This window comes from Passer montanus, unplaced genomic scaffold, assembly GCF_014805655.1.
Source record: "Passer montanus isolate IOZ18808 unplaced genomic scaffold, ASM1480565v1 scaffold1, whole genome shotgun sequence".
In the NCBI taxonomy this organism is placed as follows: Eukaryota; Metazoa; Chordata; class Aves; order Passeriformes; family Passeridae; genus Passer; species Passer montanus.
The window spans coordinates 2,781,729-2,799,943 of NW_024356504.1; the positions used below are offsets into that span (position 1 = coordinate 2,781,729).

General features: G+C 44.7%; 1 protein-coding gene across 2 annotated transcripts in view; it reads right to left on the reverse strand.

Annotated features, from left to right (window-relative positions):
* CREB1 (cAMP responsive element binding protein 1) overlaps positions 1-15,212 on the reverse strand; it is a 39,823-nt gene extending 24,611 nt beyond the window's left edge. The window contains exon 1 of one of the 2 annotated variants that reach the window (XM_039707169.1): positions 15,009-15,212. The gene's annotated coding sequence lies outside the window, so the exon portion shown is untranslated. The remainder of the gene's footprint in view (positions 1-15,008) is intronic. The other variant, XM_039707258.1, reaches the window with a different exon arrangement.
* Between the last annotated feature and the right edge of the window lie 3,003 nt (positions 15,213-18,215).

Sequence of the window (18,215 nt, forward strand, 5' to 3'; positions counted from 1 at the left end):
CAGAAAGCTCCGGAGACTACCTGGTTAGAGATGGTTTTGTAGGGCACAGCTTTCTTCACTAGTTCAAAAGTAGCAGCAGTATTATATTTACTAATGCTTTTTCCTAATAACTTACTAATGATCTCAAACTCTGGAAGTATAGAGCCCAACAGTGAAACATTCAGCTGAAGATGGGCATTTATTTTAGCTAAATCAAGACTGGGAGAAGGAGTTCAGCAGAGGATAACAACTGTCCCAGCTGAATTTACACCATGACCAAAGAAGACAGATTCCACCAAAAATAAACAGCTCTAGAGTGCAACTGAACTACATATACTGCAGAAAAATCCAAACAAACCTGTCTCCTTAGCTGCATAAAGCTGGAAGGGGCACCTAGCTAAGGGCTGCTGCAGAGAGATCCACTTCAGATTTCTCCTTGATGTGCATTTATGACAAGAAAAGCTACAGAGTTAGACTGCAACAAAAATAAGAAACAGGGTCATCTTGAGCTACTGTATTTGTGTAGCTGGACCCTACACATCACCTGGATTACAGTGCAGAGACTGGGAACCTGCATTAAAAATGGGTTCTGTGGAATTTGGGTATTCAGAGAAAGCAAGTATTTAGGGCAATGAAAACCTGTTGTATGAAGAGACTAGACAGATTTTTATTATTTATTCCAGAATGGAGAAAAATACTTAAAAATAATTTAGAAAATATATTTAAACTATTAACAGGGTAAGTAAACTCTAAACATGCACTGTCTGATTATAAAATCAGCAAAGCTTACTTAAAGATGTCAAATTTTAAAGTATAAAAATGAAAAAAATCCATTAAAAATCATGAAAATTGATACTTCATGTAGTGCATAAATGGAGCAATGATGCTACTGATAAGAAATTTATTAGGACTTAAACATGGGTTAGACAGGCAGTTGGGTGAAAGGAATATCCAAACATATGTTGAATTAGTACAGTTTTCTCATGCAAAAACCAGTGCTGAACCAAAAGGAAGATAATAACCTAAGGAGTTGGGATTTAAACTGATTTCTAATGTTTAAAAATTCAAATAAATGCTTTTATGAGTGGGAAGATTATATCCCATGTAACTTTTGCAGGTTCCAGTAGTCTTTTGAGGTACCTCCTGATCTTCACTATCTCGAAGACAGGACGCTGAACAAGGTGCTACAGGTAATGCTGACTCCTGTCATCCTGTTAATTAAAATGACCAGCAATGCAGTGCATCCAGAGCACGAGCTGTTAGTTACCTCCCCTCCCACCTGCCTAGAGTCAGGATAAAATAGAATTGTCTTCCAACAGCTCTCATCTCATCTTCTTCACTCTTTAGTATCCTCCCCTTGGTATGACTGGTCTGTCTGCTCTATTTTGCTTCCCTACATCTTTTTCTATCTCCTGTCTGATTTACCCCCACGAATTTTAGCACATCTAAAGATCAGGTTCTGCTCCTTGGCTTCCCCTTGCTCACACAAGCTGTGGAGCTTTCCTGCTCTGCAGACAGGCTGCTTTTCATCTCCCAAGGCAGAGTGGAGAAGAGAAAGGTGGAGATGCTTTCCCCACCATCAAATCCAAGGATCAAAGCACACTGTGGCTGTTAGAGCAGATCGAACTTCCCATCCAGTTTCATAACTTTCTATGTTTTTCAGCTGGACAGCTGGCACAGTAAAACATGGCACCTTTCTTTTTTCTCTCTTTATTAGCAAGAACTTCCCATCCAGTTTCATAAGCAAAAGTCCTTAACACCCCACCCTTTCTATGTTTTTCAGCTGGACAGCTGGCACAGTAAAACATGGCACCTTTCTTTTTTCTCTCTTTATTAGCACTGTGGTGGCAATTCACTGTCAGAAGTTCAAGCTCACACAGACAGTTACTGCCCAGCTGACATTACTGCACCTCCAGAAAACACAGTTCACTTTATGCCTGAGGCACTGCCACACCTGCTCCCCAGCAAACACAGCTTCACCAAGGGACACGCTGTGAGGAGTCCTCCTCTGACTTCTACATTTATTTTACTGAAGTATACACAAAGGTTTTGAAGAAAAACAAGTCTCCAGAAGCAGTGCAGAGCAGAGACCCAACAGACTCATGCCCATTCTGAGCCTGACTTGTGCCACACCCAACTGCTCACCCAACACCTTCAGAGGTCACTCTGCTGCCACATGAGGCTCCTGATCCAGGGCAATATGCAGTCACCCAGCTGCTCATGGCAGTGAAGCTGAGGGAAGGGAAATTGAGGCAGTGCCTGTTTCTCAAGCCCTGTATTCACAGCAGGTGTGCCAGTACAATTGTTCAGGAAGCAAGCACAGCCCCAGCACCCAAAGTTCAGGGATTTGACTCATTCCGTATTTAATGCATATGGCTTTATAAAGCCACAGATCCACTGTGAAAGCACTGATGATCTTCAGACAGAAGATCATCCAACACCACTCTGGTACACAACTGTTTTCATGGTTCCAGCATAAGCCCTGAGAACACTGACCTGCAATCTGTAAACATTTGCACTGTCACCTTGCAGAGTGGCAGCCTTTTTAGCCACAGCTCAACAGCCACTTTTTGAACTCCATTCAGCAGCTGCCAGACTGAAATTGTTCAGAGAAAAATAATTTTATTTACAGCTAACACATGGGACTTCAAATAACCAGCAATAAATGCTTAACAGGACAAGATGGGTCCATAATTATGTCTCTTTGTCACTAATGACTATAGTGGCTTGGCACAAGAATTGCAATTTATCCCACAGCTTCTTTGTCATCCCAAGCTGGCACTGCCACTGCTCCTGGGTATTTGCTCCCTGTGTCCTCTTCCTTGGGTGACCAGTCTGTGTGTCACACTGTGAACACAACCTATGTTTGCTGCTTCATCTGAAATTCACCTTTTACTACTCCACAAAATGGGTTCTCCACAAAGCCATTTGATGATCACACCAGCTTCTGGGTCAGGGAAGCCCAGAGGCCAGGAAAAGCAAGTGGAAGTGCAAATAAAAGAATGGCTGCAACAAGCAACACCACTAAAAATGCCAAAAATGAAGAAGAGTCTTCAGATTGTGTTCTGCAAATAATCTGCAATCTGCCAGGCAAACTGAAGAATTAGAAGCTGGAAAAATTGTCCTTGTCACTGAAAGTATTTAATCTTGAACACACATGAAAAATTTAATCTCACTGTAAAAATATCTTGCACAAATCAGAATCATTCTATCAGCAGAATGTAATATCTGTAGTCCCACCCTCTGTTTCCATCAATGTGACACTCAGAGCAGTGTCTAAAAACTCTCTGCTGACTGAATACAGCCCATAACAGCCACCGCAAGAGATGTGAACAAGGCAGTATCTTCACACAGCACACAGAAGAAATGCAAACAGGACCCTTAATTAAAATTAACCAGGTTTTCTGGCTCATGACTTTTTCAACAAAACTTCTGTTATGCTTCTAAAGTCAGTGAAAAATTCCCACACCAGATTTAAATATATGAGTGATGGAAGTACTGGAAACTATTTGTGTTGCATACTCAACCTCTATTTTACTACTGAAAATGCTGTGGCAGATTTTAAAACAAGGGCAGAAGACCAAAACTGTAATCTCAGAGCTACAGTGGTGAACACCCAAACCAGCAGTCTCCTCTACATTTTGTTCTCTGTTGGCATAGCTCAAGCAAGCTGACATTTACCAGGCAGATGGTGAATCAGTAGGCACAAGTAAGGTGTATGAGTGAAAGTTGCTTGGACACTCTTCACTGCTGTATCCTCCTGATTTGACTTTATACTCCTGGCATTGTACTAGTATTTAGTGTTTCTGCCTTCAAGCTTTTTAAAAGGAAAAAAGGCTCTGACAGCTATTAACTGCAATTAGTTTATTGTATCTCAAATTACACTAATAAATACAGAAGCATCCAGCAAATATTTGGTACACACAATTTAATTCAGGTTTAACCTATACTGTCTTTTTTCAATATAAATAATAAATAAAGAAATAAATCAGCCACCCCTTTTTACTAACCCTACCTAATAGCTGGGATAGGTCTTATGTGAATACATGAGCAGAGCCCAGTAGAAGCAGCCAAGGGGAGACACCAGAGCAAGCACTTCCTAAGGCATTAACAGTGAAAAGCAAACAAATGACTCTCCACTGTCTTACTCTCCCCAAAATACTGCCAGACTTCACTTAGACAAAACAAAATGTCAAAACAAATCCCAGGAAGGTTACAAAGTCATTAGGTAACTATTATTATTATTGAAAACATAATACATAAATACGTTCTATTTATAAATGCTCTGTGCTCCTATTGAAGGCACTTAGGGTATTAAAAGACTAATTCACATGTTTTAAGTCTCTGGTCCTCAACATGCAGAACAGAATTGTGGTAACTATTTCTAAACACCATTATTGCAGTAAAAACAACGAAAACCCACCAGAAGAGATCTGCAAACTGAATTTTAAAGAAGCAAGATATTTTCAAGAATGTTCTGGCCAACATATCCAATCTATTCACAGAGACTTCTACGAATTCTGTCCATTTTGTCATTCTTAACACATTCATTGCCAATATAATATTTACGCATTTCAGTTACTTACTAACTGACTGCACTTTACTACAGCTTACCATCTGTTCTCTGACATTATTTTTAGGGCATAAAACTTACCTAATTTTCAATCTATGCAGATTCCTTGCAATTCTTACAAACTGTAAAAGCTTTCTTTTCTCAAAAATGAAACCATATGAAATTGCCAAAATGTATGCCTGTTTTCTCTCTGGGACTGCTGAAAGTACCGCGGCTCACCTCATCACATGTAGCTGCTGGTTACTTAATGGAACCCATCACATTGTATCTGAACACTATCATCTGCAGGCAGGCATCTTTAGTGCAATATAAAATATAGGCACCAGATGATTTTTTTATCATGCTGTTGGGGAGCTAATGCTCCTGCTGAACAGACCACAACTCCAGGAACAGGCTCTGCAATTGGTACAGGCCAGCAAGTCAATAATCAGCACAGCCACTTTGTGACAAGCTTTAATTTCTAGCCCTAATCAAATTCTCATTTTACCTTTGACTGAAACAGCTGTGGGTAGAGAAGTGAGGGATCTATGATTCCATGGGATTTGCAGCTGACCTCAGCCCAGATGGGGGCAGCTACCTGAAGACAGCCACTTCTCATATTTGCTCTTCTCACTGCAGTGTGGAACTGTGACAGCACATCAGGCTGATGGCAATGTTAAAAGGTGACAAGATTACATCTGTAGGATGACAAGTGAGCGAGTTCTGCTCAGCCCAGGTGAAAGCTTGCTGGATGGAAACAGCACCCATCTAAGAGGCTGTTAATGCAGCCTGACCCCAGGCAAGGAAGTACAGAGGTGGGTACAATAAACTCACACCTTTACTGCTAGCAGGCCTGTGCCCGAGCTGGAACACCCTGCTCTCAGCACGGTGCCAGCCTGGGCTCAGCGCCACAGCGCAGCAGCTCTACGAGCCCTCGTGAGGAGGCAGGTCGTACCTGGAGGGAGCAACTCGGAAACAGTTCTCTCCTACCACCCAGATATCTAGATATGCCAAAAAAATAATTTACCTTGCTGGTCAACCAGCAGAACATTTTGAGCCACTTCCTTTCACATCATGTGAAGGTGTTCCAGTAGCTAAATAATTTACCCTGCTGTACTGGTCAACCAGCAGAACATTTTGAGCCACTTCCTTTCACATCATGTGAAGGTGTTCCAGTAGCAGAGCTAAGGCAGCCCAGGGTGAAGACAGGAGAGCTAATTCTGCAAGCGGTCAGAGACCATCCCCTTTCCCACTGTCAGGGAGAAAAGAGGACTGTGACTACAATAATTAAAGGAGTATTCAGAGCAGAAAATGATGCCAAGTTAGCAAGGCTAAGATCCATTTAAAAGAAGGTGCATGTGTTCCTTTTTTCCACTGGGTAGAGCTGTCAGAACTTGAGATTTCTACCTGACCTGCCAGAGTCATTCAGATGAATATTACATTTGTTCTCCTCCATATGCATTTCTATGTTTTATGGTCTTTTACTGCCTCACCATTCATGCTGGCAGAATAAAAACCACCTAAATGCTGCATGACATATTTTGAGAACCTTTTGACATGTTGTAGGGATCTTTGTCCACTTGCCAAGCAACCTTTAAACATTCCAGGTCTGAGGCATCAGCTGGAAGAACTGCTGCAATTCCAAGCCTGGGGCAGGCTGAAACTCTGTAGGGAGAGCCTCTAAACATTTTTATTAAATAAAGGGTTATCTCTGAGGTGAGGGAACTACTGGAGCTTGATCTCAGCAAACAACCACAGGAGCGATGACTGACTGCTCAGCAGAGTCACTCTCCCAAAATGAGGAAGATCTAAGATGTTGTTAGGACAGAGGTATTTAATATATGACTGCCTCCTGCACAGGCTGCACTCCATAGATGTGCTAGGGAAATCCACAGCCTCAGTCACTGGGTCTGTGACAAATGCTTATGTGAGCAAAGCTAAAGCTACTTTGAATCCCTACAGATGATCCAGCTCTCTCGTGGTGCTTTGAGCAGATCAGGAACAACTTATAGAAAGATACAAATAAAAACCAGAGCATTACACCAGGCCTACACCCATGGTTAACCTGACTGCTCCAAGCACAAGGGCCAAAAATACAACATGTAGTCATCTCAGACCTGTAACAGAAAAAGGAATCACATCCATACAGGTGTTTCCTTAATTCTATTAATTTAAATTACATACCAGATATGATTTCATGGAATAATGTGATAAAGTCAGAGAACCACATAAACATGTTTATTATTACCTGAAATCTTTCTATTCCAAAGAAATGTTTTCAGAATCTCTGTTAATTTTACAGTGTGAAAATATTAATAGACACAAGTAATTTATCAGAATAGAGCACTGTAAGACTGGACCGAAGGCTCTTAAGAGATTACACTGATTAAATATGACACTCTAAAGTAAGATGAATGTAAATTTATATTCTGAAACTCAAGTCTTCTGGGAAATCCCAGATATTCAGGGGATTTTCCCATGAATAAAGTAAATGTTTCCTTTTCCACTTCATAATGAAGGAGAGCAACTGTCAGTATTTAAAGGGTTTTTTACAGTCTCAAATGTTAAATTAGAGACCTGAATTTTATCATCCATTTGCAATAACATAATAATGATAATAACAATAAGCCTGAGGTTTAAATAGCATAGGTCACCTTAGCCAAATACTGTATGTACACTGAAAAGGGTCAGATACTGGAATCCCAAAGTGACACATATGACATTCCCTTTCACATCATTCTTCTGTTGCAGAGAACTATCAAATCAGTTGGGGAACTTAGGGCAAGCATGGAGTTTCAGGTATTTATAAGCTGCACATTTAACCTTGACAAGAGAATTTTAGGTGGAATTTGTGTCTGCTGGTGAGAAGGGACAGCTCCATGAATGTTTCTAATCCACTTCTGAATGTCAGTGGCTAAAGCATCAATTCATAAAAAAATATCACTTGAGATATTTATGCTGCAAGATTGACAGAGATGAACTATTTAGACAAAGAGTACTCATTCTGATTGATGCTTGGAACATATGTGGTATTTCTAGAGTTCAACCCAAAGTATAAAAGCATGAAGTTTTATAACTTGGTAAATATTGGAAAGTCTTTTTCAAAAAACTCAAACACTTCTAATGAGTTCAGAAAGAAAACACAACAAAATAGATGTTTCAGACCAATGCTTTAACTGTTTTATTAGTAAATATCTTTAGAGTTGGTCACCTGAAAGTAAGACTGAGTTATTCATACAAAGCTGATAATTACCACATATCAAGTCTCTGAAATAAAACCCAAAAAACCCAGTATCTTTAAAAGCAACACAGTTTGTTTATTATTATTATTATTAAATAGCTTTGTTTAACTTTTAACAGGCAGTATAATATATTTTTTGCTTTAATGTCCTCCAGGAAGTCAAAACCTTTGAATTCTTTCTGAGGTTGGAGTGCTAGAGTAGAGTATGCCCGAGTGTGCACAGGAAAAACAGCACTTCCTTACAAACCTTGCCCTTGCCAAATTTCTGAATGCATCCTATTCACAAAATTAATTGCAACATTAAAACCAAAAGGTCTACATCTTAAACCGCAGCTTAGACTTGGAAATACTTTTAATTCCTAAAATTGCTCTGGCTTTACTAGTTTTATTGAAAACATCGTTGCTTGGTCAATTAGCACTAGTCTTGAAGCATCATCAGACTACATTGCTTAATGCACCAAAATTAAATCTGTGACCCAGCCTCTCCCTAAAAACCAACTGAAATGCAACAGCGATCAAACTCTCTAGTAAAATAACTCTGACTAATGTTATCAACTATGTGGATTCTAGTTTATCTTTCATCTATCTTTAAAATTTGCCTGGGCAGTGCAGGAGAGCCTTTTAAAGGAGAAAGATCACTCACATGCCTGCCAGGCAGATCTACTCTGCAAAAGCATCATCCCCAAAGAAAGAATAATGTTTCTCAAATACTGGAGTCTGAGACCTCCATTACCTGTGAGCAACATGACTGTCCCCATATACCAGGGGTGTAATTTGCTGGTAATGCTGAAGGTCTGCAATGACCCAGAGTAAGCAACTGGAGCCACTGATGAACCAGAAAGGAGAAGAGAAAGAAAGAGATTCCATGTTTCACATCAGTGTGTTGCACACAAAAGAAAATCTCCATTTTGCTTTCTGCAACTACAGTTTTGCTAGCACTTCTGCTGGAAGCACTGCCAGCTCAGGCTCTGGTTTCCTCTAAATTCTTTCTTATTTACACCTTTACACCTGTCTGTCAAGCTGTCTCGTAAATGGCACCAGGCAACCAATTTGCACTCCAGACAAGGAAACACAATTCCTAGCCTGGACCAGTTCTCTGGTCCGGCTCAGTCATACTGTGAAGAGAAGCAGGAACAGGGAAGGTGGAGCCAAGTCTACCCTGCTGCAGCCAGCCCTGTCAATGAAAGCAAGGTAAATCAAACCATGGGTATAGGTGTCACAAGACTGTGGGAAGCCAACAAAGATGCTGAAAAAACCACCTCTATTCTGTAACTTGATTGCTGTTGTGATGACTGGTTAGGAGTGGGAGGCTGGAAACAGGATGAGTATTTTTTATATAATCAACATGAGCTTTCTGAGGATTGGGCAGAGAGGTATTTTTCAAACAGCCATGTTGCTGACAAAGCAGCTATTTGCAGCAGGTAACATACTTCTTCCTCTCCCCAGTCCATGGTAATCTGCACTGGTTACACATCCACATTAACTTTACACTACAACTTCCAGGCCAGTAGTTTCAGCCACCATTAATTATTTTACAATCTGGAAGGCAGGCCAAGGCAGTTATCAGCTTGTAGCAGCAGTGACTCTACAGTGAGCTCACTGCCAGGCCCACTGACAGGATGTGCACCAAGTGCTGGACCTGGATCCCTTCTGGAGCTTTGTATTTCAACTTAGGCTTCATTAAAGAGATGTTATACATCATTCTCCCCTGCTGACTGGGCTTCTCATAATGAAAAGTACCTAAAAGGTACACTGATCTAACCTCCTGAGAAGACTGAAACCTGCCTCTGATAAGGAGCAGTTAATTCAATCACACAGGTATCATGAAGCTTTTAAAAAAGGAAACTTTCCTTGCTTGGTTATTTTAGTTGTTGTTTATTTTTCGACTTACTGTGTTCTTAGCCTTCCTAGCTGCAAATACAAACTCATGTGGCTCTGATCACTGTGGACAGAGTCCAACTCTTCCTTCTTTCACTCAAAGTCATGGATATTGCTGCCTTTCCCCAAGATGGGTCTGCTGACACAGCTCGGCTGCTGAAGGGAGAAATTGGGTACCCCTCCTTCCCTCCCCTACTGTCACTGCAAATCCGCACTGGTGCTTGTGCCACCAGCACAAACAAATCTCAATCACCAACCAATTCAGCTCGCTCATGCAGGAGAAAATTATCTACTAAAAAAGTTCTCTCCTGGGTTAGTGATTTGAACTGGGTTATTAGGTTTTGTATACAATCAACACTACAGCCAATGTAAAGAGATGGTCCAGCACCACACAGCCAGGAGCAGGAGGCAGACAGCAAGACTGTCTCCTGAGAGCCACATGCAGCTGTATCAGCTCAGACAAAACCACAGCAACAGATCACTTTTGTTGGTTATACTGTGGCATTAGTACACAGTACCCTTTCTCACACCTTCCCTTCCCTTTCATCTCTCAGAATTTTCCTATCAGTACAAAAGGAAAATCTGGATGAGTTTCACAAAGAGGGCAGGGGTTCTACACCTACAGTAATACCCTAGCCTTTTTTTTTTGCCAAGAGAAAGAAAGCTCTCTACAATCCAGAAAGGTGTAAATTTAAAAATCCTTCTCATATTGTAGGCTACTTGGAGCAATGGACAGGCATCAATGTATTCTGAGGCCAGGCCAGCTACACATAGCCAGATGCCAGAAAAAAAAGGCAAAAAAATAATGCTTCCCATCCATTATTTAATAGTATATAAAAGGTGATGAGAGAGATTTTACAGATGAGATTTTGACATTCAAGCCCAAGGAAAGGTGCAAGGGGAAGTGAAATCCAATTGATACTGGAACAGCATAGAGAATGAGAGATTTAAGGCAGCACCTATAAGAAAAGTGCATGTAATATTGGACCCAAAATGTCACAGGAGGTTGCAGAGTTTCTGAAGAGATGACTAAAATATTGCAGTAAAGAGCTGCAGTGAATAGCAACAGGTGAACTTAAAATGTGAATTGAAAAAAAGGAAGTAGAGGAAGTGAAGAGAGAACTTGCTAAAACACACACACACAAAAGGTGTTTGAGACAAGTAAATAAGCAGCACAAGAAATCAGTTTAATACATGATATTGAAGTTTGGGAACAGCTGTTGCTCATGTTCATTTGCTCATGGTCAGCACATGTAAGAACTTAAGACACAGCTGAATGATCCAGCTCTGTGGTAAGAACCCCAGCAGGATCTGTGTCATCCAGCTTAGTTATAAACACAGCAATAATTAAAAAAATTTTACATAGGCTGCCCTGTCTCATTTAGCAGCAAAGCTGATTGAGCTGCCCTTATCTTCCTGCTCATTCCAGCCCCATCCCTTCCCCTGATTATGCTGGTACAGCTCCTGTGCAGCCATGCAGCAACCAGGGCAGGGAATGATCCAGGTGAAAATGAACCAGGCCCCACACCTCTCAAACAGCTGAACCACTTCCCCATGCAGTATCCCAAGCATTTGTGCAAGTGCAATGGAAAAGACATGGAAGTATTACTACCAAAAAATGCTATGAGGAACTATGGTTTCAGTTCATCAGCCAGGAGATTAAGCTTCAAGAATTCCCAGATTTCTTAGGCTACCTGCTCTTTTGTGAGTTTAGAAATCTATCTGAAGAAGTTTCTGCCTAAAGAAGAAAAGATAACCGGGCTTTAGTTCTGCCATGTGCAGGGAAAAGGAGTTTTCCTGATAACCTCAATGACTAAACAGACTATCATAGAACTTAAAGATCAGAGATTTTTACAAATCACTTTAACTCTCCCCTCCAAAAAGCATGAAAGCATCAAGGATAGAGATTTTTATTTCCGTTTCCTGAACCAAGGTAGGTTCCAGACAATTCACTGTAAGGCTTCCTGCAACTGTGTCTCAAATAGCCAGTGTAGTCTGTCAGAGAACAACTGAAAAGTAACAAAATCCAGAACAGCAATTGGCAGGAGTCTCCTATCTTCAGAACTATTTTTTTTCCTTTTTCCACCTAATGGTATTTTTTTTTTCAAAATATCAACTCTTACAATATTCTTAGAACAAAAATAGGAATGCTTATTACCTTAGGATTATATCCTGTACCTCTCTGCACTCTACTCAAAAAACACTGCAAGTAACTAACAAGTGTCAGTGCTGCTTTAAACTTGTTTGTATGTACATGTCAGGTAAACATATACAAGCATCCAAAGAAGAACACGCTTCCTCCAAATTCTTTATCTTCTCACCTTAAAGTGCCTCTTCCAACACTGAGTTTTCTATTCTTTCCACTTGACACATAATACTATAAATCTAGCACTGCCAGACAAAAACAGCAGCAGAGATTTCTTGGCTGTCTTTGAGTCCTCTTTTTACCTGAAAGGCCAACTAGAGCCTGGCACATTTTCACCTCCTGGGCAGCTGACAAGGCTGTTTCAGAAATATGGAAAGCTGGAAGGTGTTGTATTCATTCTCACTCACCTTTTTTAACTGCAGTACAATCAAGTGATTTAAAAGCTTTGAAGAACAAAATAGGTATCAATGCCTTCATGTTGGGAGATGTACAGAGATCATTAATGGCAGGCTGCTCAGGTTTTCACAATCACTATGAAATATGATCTCAGACTGCAGATGAGGCAACACAATTTTTGATTCAGTAAAAAAAAAAAATCACTGCCTTGTCATGAACTTCAGCTGTATGCAGGTAGGTACCAGAGAACTCAAAGGAAACTGGGTAGGGTTGTTTCTGTAGATGAGGATTGCTGTCACATCCCACAAAACTAACTTTAGTTAGATTAGTGGCAGAAAGCTAACACGGCCTTCTCACTGCACAAAAGCCTTGAGAGGTGTGGCATGAGTAACTGATCTCCACTTGCTTCCAGAGATCCAAAAATAGAGGTGAAGTGTGAATATCCCATTTGTTTCAAAACGGTGCCAACAGAAATTCCCAGCTGGGGCCTTGTCTCCTATCAAAATATGCACCTACAGAGCTGTAGCTGCACTTAGGCAAGAGGAGCTGCTTCTCACTGCAGCAGAACAGCTGCTCTGCAGAGTAAGATCTACAGAAGATTCTGTACAGCAAGAACTGTGCTGGTGCAGGTTTCCAAGAAACAGCCAGACTGATGACTTGACAGTCTAAATGAGATGTTTCTAAATTTTCTGTATCAGCAAACCCCTCCCCTCTTTTAGACTTTGGGGTGTTTTTTGTGTTGGGTTTTTTTTTGTTTGACTGGTTCTTTACATTTTTTACCCAGAGTAGTAGACACACATATCACCAAACCTATGAGAAAAAAAATACATTAGATGCAGACTGTTCAGTGCAGATCCAAACACCATATTGAGAGCACCAATCTGAATACTGGTGCTATCTCAATTACAGCATTAAAAATGATTACACTCTTCTTTACTACATGCAACAATTTCATTTTAGGTCACATGTAAGTGATGCTTAGCAAATACACAACCACCTCTCTGCTCCCTTTTCTCCCTGACCTGTGAGGGGACAAAGCTGGTGAGGAAATGCAGAGACCTGTGTTTGAAATCATGGATCTGAGTCTTCTACTCTATTATGAAGCAGAATAAAATGAAGTGTTTTTCTAAAACTACAAAAAAACAACAAGCAAGGATTTTCTGTCCCATTTTTGTATTTACAATGTAGTGCGTATTCCATCAAACCAAGAATGAATGAAATACACCAACAATTACACTCTCTTTAATCACTATCAACAGCTACATTGCTTACTGAAGTCCTCAGATGTCTATTAATCCCTTTAAAGTTTAAAAACCCTCTTCTCATGTTGGTATTACACAGTGAAGTTATGTAGAGCATCTCTGGCCTTCATTTCAAAACAAGTGGTGGAAGTGACAGGAAACAGAAATTCACATACAAGGAAATATACATGTGAATTACAAATATCCATTTTGAACAAAACCTATTTTAGTGACTTCGTATTTTACTGTGTAAATCCACATTTGTTGATACAAGGAAGAAAGGATGCAAGCAGAGTCTCAGAATTCCTGTATTCTAAAATTGTGTTTAGTGGTGGTCAGCATGGGACTAAACAGAGATACATGATATTTCTAAGAAGTCTCTAGTCTTTTATTTAGGAAATAGAAAACATGTTTCTAACCCCGGGGGGGGGGAGAAAAAAAAAAAGACAGGTGTTATTCCAGAAGAAGATTGTGAGCTGGCATTCCAATATTTAAGAGAAAGAAACAAAAATTTTAAAAGTGTTTCATGAAAAAAAAAATCATATGCTCATTTAAAACTTTTTATCCGTGTATACATTTAAAACGTGTAACAACCTTTGCTTAAAAAGATTTTTAAGTCTGCCACGTTGTTTTTGCTTACTACTGTAACACAAAATAGCAGATATGCAGGATTTGAGAGTAGAACAAAGTCAAAACACTGCCTTCTACTCTAGGCAAGAAAAGAGGAAAAAAAGCCCCCAGCTGCAGCAATGCAAGGCTGGTGTAAGGTGGAAAAAGGCATGCGAGCTGACATTTGCTATTAAAGCTGGGATAGAGGTCAAATCCTGCTCGTTGTGCAGCACCCAAGTCTGTGCAAAACTGGCAAAAGCAAATCCCAAACCGAGATTTACCAGCCGCAGCCTGGCTCAAGTTCACTTTGGGTTAAAAATACTCCCGGGGAGCAGCGGCGCGGCAGAGGGAACCGTATCCCTGCTACGTGACCTGCGCGCGGGCTCGGGCTGCGCCCGCGGCTGCCGCCCGGAGCGCGGTGTTGGGTGACCGGCACCTCTGCCCGGAGACGGAGCGACAGCGAGCCGCCGGACCGAGCGCTGCCCCGGCTTCCAGCACAGATTTTATTAAAAGCTTCTCGTTACAGAGCCGGGGAGCGCCCCGCGCACTCGTGTCCATCGCGGCGGGAGTCTGTTTGTTTATCCGTACGGCGCCGGGGAAGCGGAACTCCGGCGGGCGCGGGGGGCCGCGGCGGCCCCGCGGGAGGGTCCCCGGAGCCCGGCGGGGCCGGGGGCGGCAGCGGGGGAGCGAGAGCCGGAGCCGCTGGCTGCCGACAGAGCCGCCGCCGCCGCCCGGCCGTGGCCGCCGCCGGGCCGGCTCCCATCCGCCATTATCCTTTGTTCGCGGCGCGGCGGCGGCGGGGATGTTGCAGGGCTCGGCTCCATCTTTAAGGCGGGCGCCCCTCCCGCGGGCGGTGCGCGGCCGGGCCCCCGCGTCCTGCCGCCCGGCGGCTCCCCTGGTCCCCGCCGGGCTCCATTTCCTTCCCTCCCCCCCGCCCCTGTTTGCTGGGCGCCGTCCTCCTCTTACCGGTTACCAGGCTGCTCCGTCACTGCTTTCGTTCGCGCCTGGGATCTCGCCGCAGTTTTATTCTCTCCCCCACGTAACACACCGCGTCAAACTACACCTCCGCCGCGTCACTCACACACACAGGCGCTCCCAGCCCGGCGACAGGCAGGCAGCGGCCGACTGAGGAGCGCCAGCCAGGGAGCAAGCGCCGAGCGCGCCCGGCCCCGCACGGAAAACGCCGAGCGCTCACGGAAAGCGCCGAGCGCCCGCCAGGCGGCGGGAACGGCCGAGCGCGCCGCCGGCCCCCGCGGAAAGAGCCGAGCGGCCGCGGAAACGAACGAAGCGCCCCGGAGGGGGAGGCGGAAAGAGCCGAGCGGGCGGCGGGAAGGCGCGAGCGGCGCTTCCGCCCCGGGGCGGCCCGCGCGGGAAGCACCGAGCGGGGCTGCGGGGGGGGGGAGGGGGAGCGCGCGCTCACCCCCCCCGCCCGCCGTGCGCGCGGCCGAGGCGGCCGGAAACTCGCGAGCGCTCACGGAAGCGGCCGAGGGGCGGCGGAGGCCTCGGCCTCAGCGCGGCGCCGCCGAACGCGCTGGGCTGGGAAAGAGCCGTGCGACCATCGGCTCTCACCTGTGACTGAACCATGCCGACGAGACCATGGCACTAAATGTTCAAGTTCCCTAAACACCTCCGGGAGCGGTGACTCCACCGCCTCCCTGGCCAGCCCATTCCAATATCTGATCACCCTCTGTGAGGAACCCCCTGATGGCCAACCTAAACCTCCCCGGGCTCACCTTACGACCGTGTCCTCTTGTCCTGCTGCTGGTTGCTTGGCAAAGTAACCGACCCTCGTGTGGCTGCACCTCCGTTCAGGCTGTTCCTGAGAGGAACAAGGTCCTGCCGAGCCTCCTTTTCCCCAGGTTCTTCTCCTCTGGACCTCCCTCCCTCAGCCACTCCTCACGGGACTTGTGCTCCTGCCTTTTCAGCTCCATTGCCCTTCTCGACACATTCCAGCATCTCAAAGCCTTTCCTGAACAGAAGGGCCCAGAACTGGACACAGCATTCAAGGAGTGGCCTTATCTGTGCCAAGTACAGGCAGACAATCAGTGTCCTGGTCCTGCTGGCCACACAATTTGGATACAGGTCAGGATGCCATGGCCTCCAGGGCCACCTGGGGACACTGGCTCATGCTCAGCAGCTGTCGACCAGCGCCCCAGGTGCTTTTCTGCTGAGCTGCTTTCCATCCACTCTGCCACAGCGCACAGAGCTGCATGGGTTTGTTGTGACACAAGTGCAGGACCTGGCACTTGGTCTTGTTGAACCTCATGACACTTGTCTCACCACTGGTACCACCAGTGATTCACCATTGATCCACCTTGCCCAGATTACTCTGCATAGCCTTCCAGCACTTCTGCAGATCAGCACTCTCACCCAGCTTGGTGTTGTCTGCTAATTTGCTGAAGGTAGACTCAAGCCCTCACCCAGATCATCAGTAGGGATATTGAATCGAACTGGGCCCTATGCTGTCCTTGGGGGACACCCCTGGTGACTGGATCCCAGCTGGATGCAGCACTGTTCACACTCTCTGGGCCCACCCATCCAGCCAGTTGTCAGCCCAGTGAGGAGTGCACCTGTCCCCATCATGGGCTGCCAGCTCTTCCAGGAGTATGCCATGGGAGATGGTATCAAAGGAGCAGGCATGTCCCCACAAACACATCGGTGCCATGGGAGACCTGCTACCCCCAGCTCCGTGGGGCTGTGTCTCTCCATGGGCACACCCTCCCTGTGTGCCCCACTGCCATGGCTGCTGCCCAGACCCCCTTCCTCAGCCCCCAGTGTCACCCCAAGACCCAACCACCTCTTCCCTTTGCAGGCACCGTATGGCAGGTGAGGTGCCATAGCCAGGCCATGCTGTCCCTCCATACCCTTTGGCTTCCCGGTGCCCCCGCTGTGCCCTCCACATGTGGTCCTTCAGGTTATTCCTCTAGACTTTCCTTGGCTGCCTTGTTTTTACTCCAGCCCGTGACTCCCATCCTGCTGCCTGCCTTCTCTGGCCCTGTGGCCAGCCCTTGCAGCCCAGAGCCAGGCACAGGGTGACTGCTGCTCCATCATGACACGATATCCCCATGGAAAACCCCAGCCCTGGGTGCTGGAGGTGGCAGAGGTGTGGCCACCAGGCACCTAAGCTATCAAACCTCTATATTTAGGGCAGCTGGGGGCAAGGTGGGGCTTTGCACTCATGGCCCCCGCTCCCTGCACTGCCAGCTCTCAGGAGGGACAGCAGCTGGCAGCGCGGGGCAGAGGAGCAGCTATGTGTTTGTGCCTTGCCAAAGAGGAGCAGCCATGTGCTGTGGTCCTCAATCTCATCTGCAGTGCCAGTGTGATGTCTGTCGCTGGGGGTTTCAAATGCTGGATAGGTGAAATGTTTCTGGGAAAGGTGTTCCAAAGAGCTGTGCCACCAGGGAGCAGGGAAAGAGCCAGTGGTGCTCCAGCCAGGTGAGTCCATCCCCATCTTCTGTTCACAAATCCAGCTGAATGCACTCAATATACACCCTGAAGAATGGACTGCTCCAACTACAACCAGGTAAAAACTGTCTCTTCTCAGAAAGGCTGCTTTCCATTTCCCAAGGCCTCAAGATGGCACTACATAACAAGATTTGAAGCTCCAAAGCCGGTTCATTTTCGCAGCTGGCCCAGCACGGCACCGCTGCCAGGTGCACTGCATGACATGGCATTGGTGTGCCACTTAGTTCAGTTCATCTCGAGTCTTGTTTTCTCAAAAAGGTTGAACTGATTTTACTTATGCTGAGTTTCATCTAAATCCCCCCACAATTGCAAGAGATGGTGCAAGGACTGATAACAGCTGTACTTTGCCTCAGATTTTGTTGAGTACAGTTATTCTAAAATAAACTGTTGATATTTAAAAAGAAAAAAAAAAGGTAGCTCAGGTTAAGCAGCTAAAACATTGTTTCATTTCCAACATGTACTATGGCTTGGGCCACAGGTCATTTTCTGCTCTGCTGCACTTTTTCCTCTGCCCTGCCTGCAGACAGGAGCTCTGAGGTTGCAGGGACAGCGTAGCCCTGGCTGCCACCAGTTTTTGCTCCAGCTGTGTGGGCCTCTGCTGTGCCTCTGGCTCATACCCATTCCCATCTGCAGTGACAGATACTGACATAACTTTTGGAAATTATTTTTCCTTTTTGGAGTCTTCTAGGATATGAAAATCTCCATGCA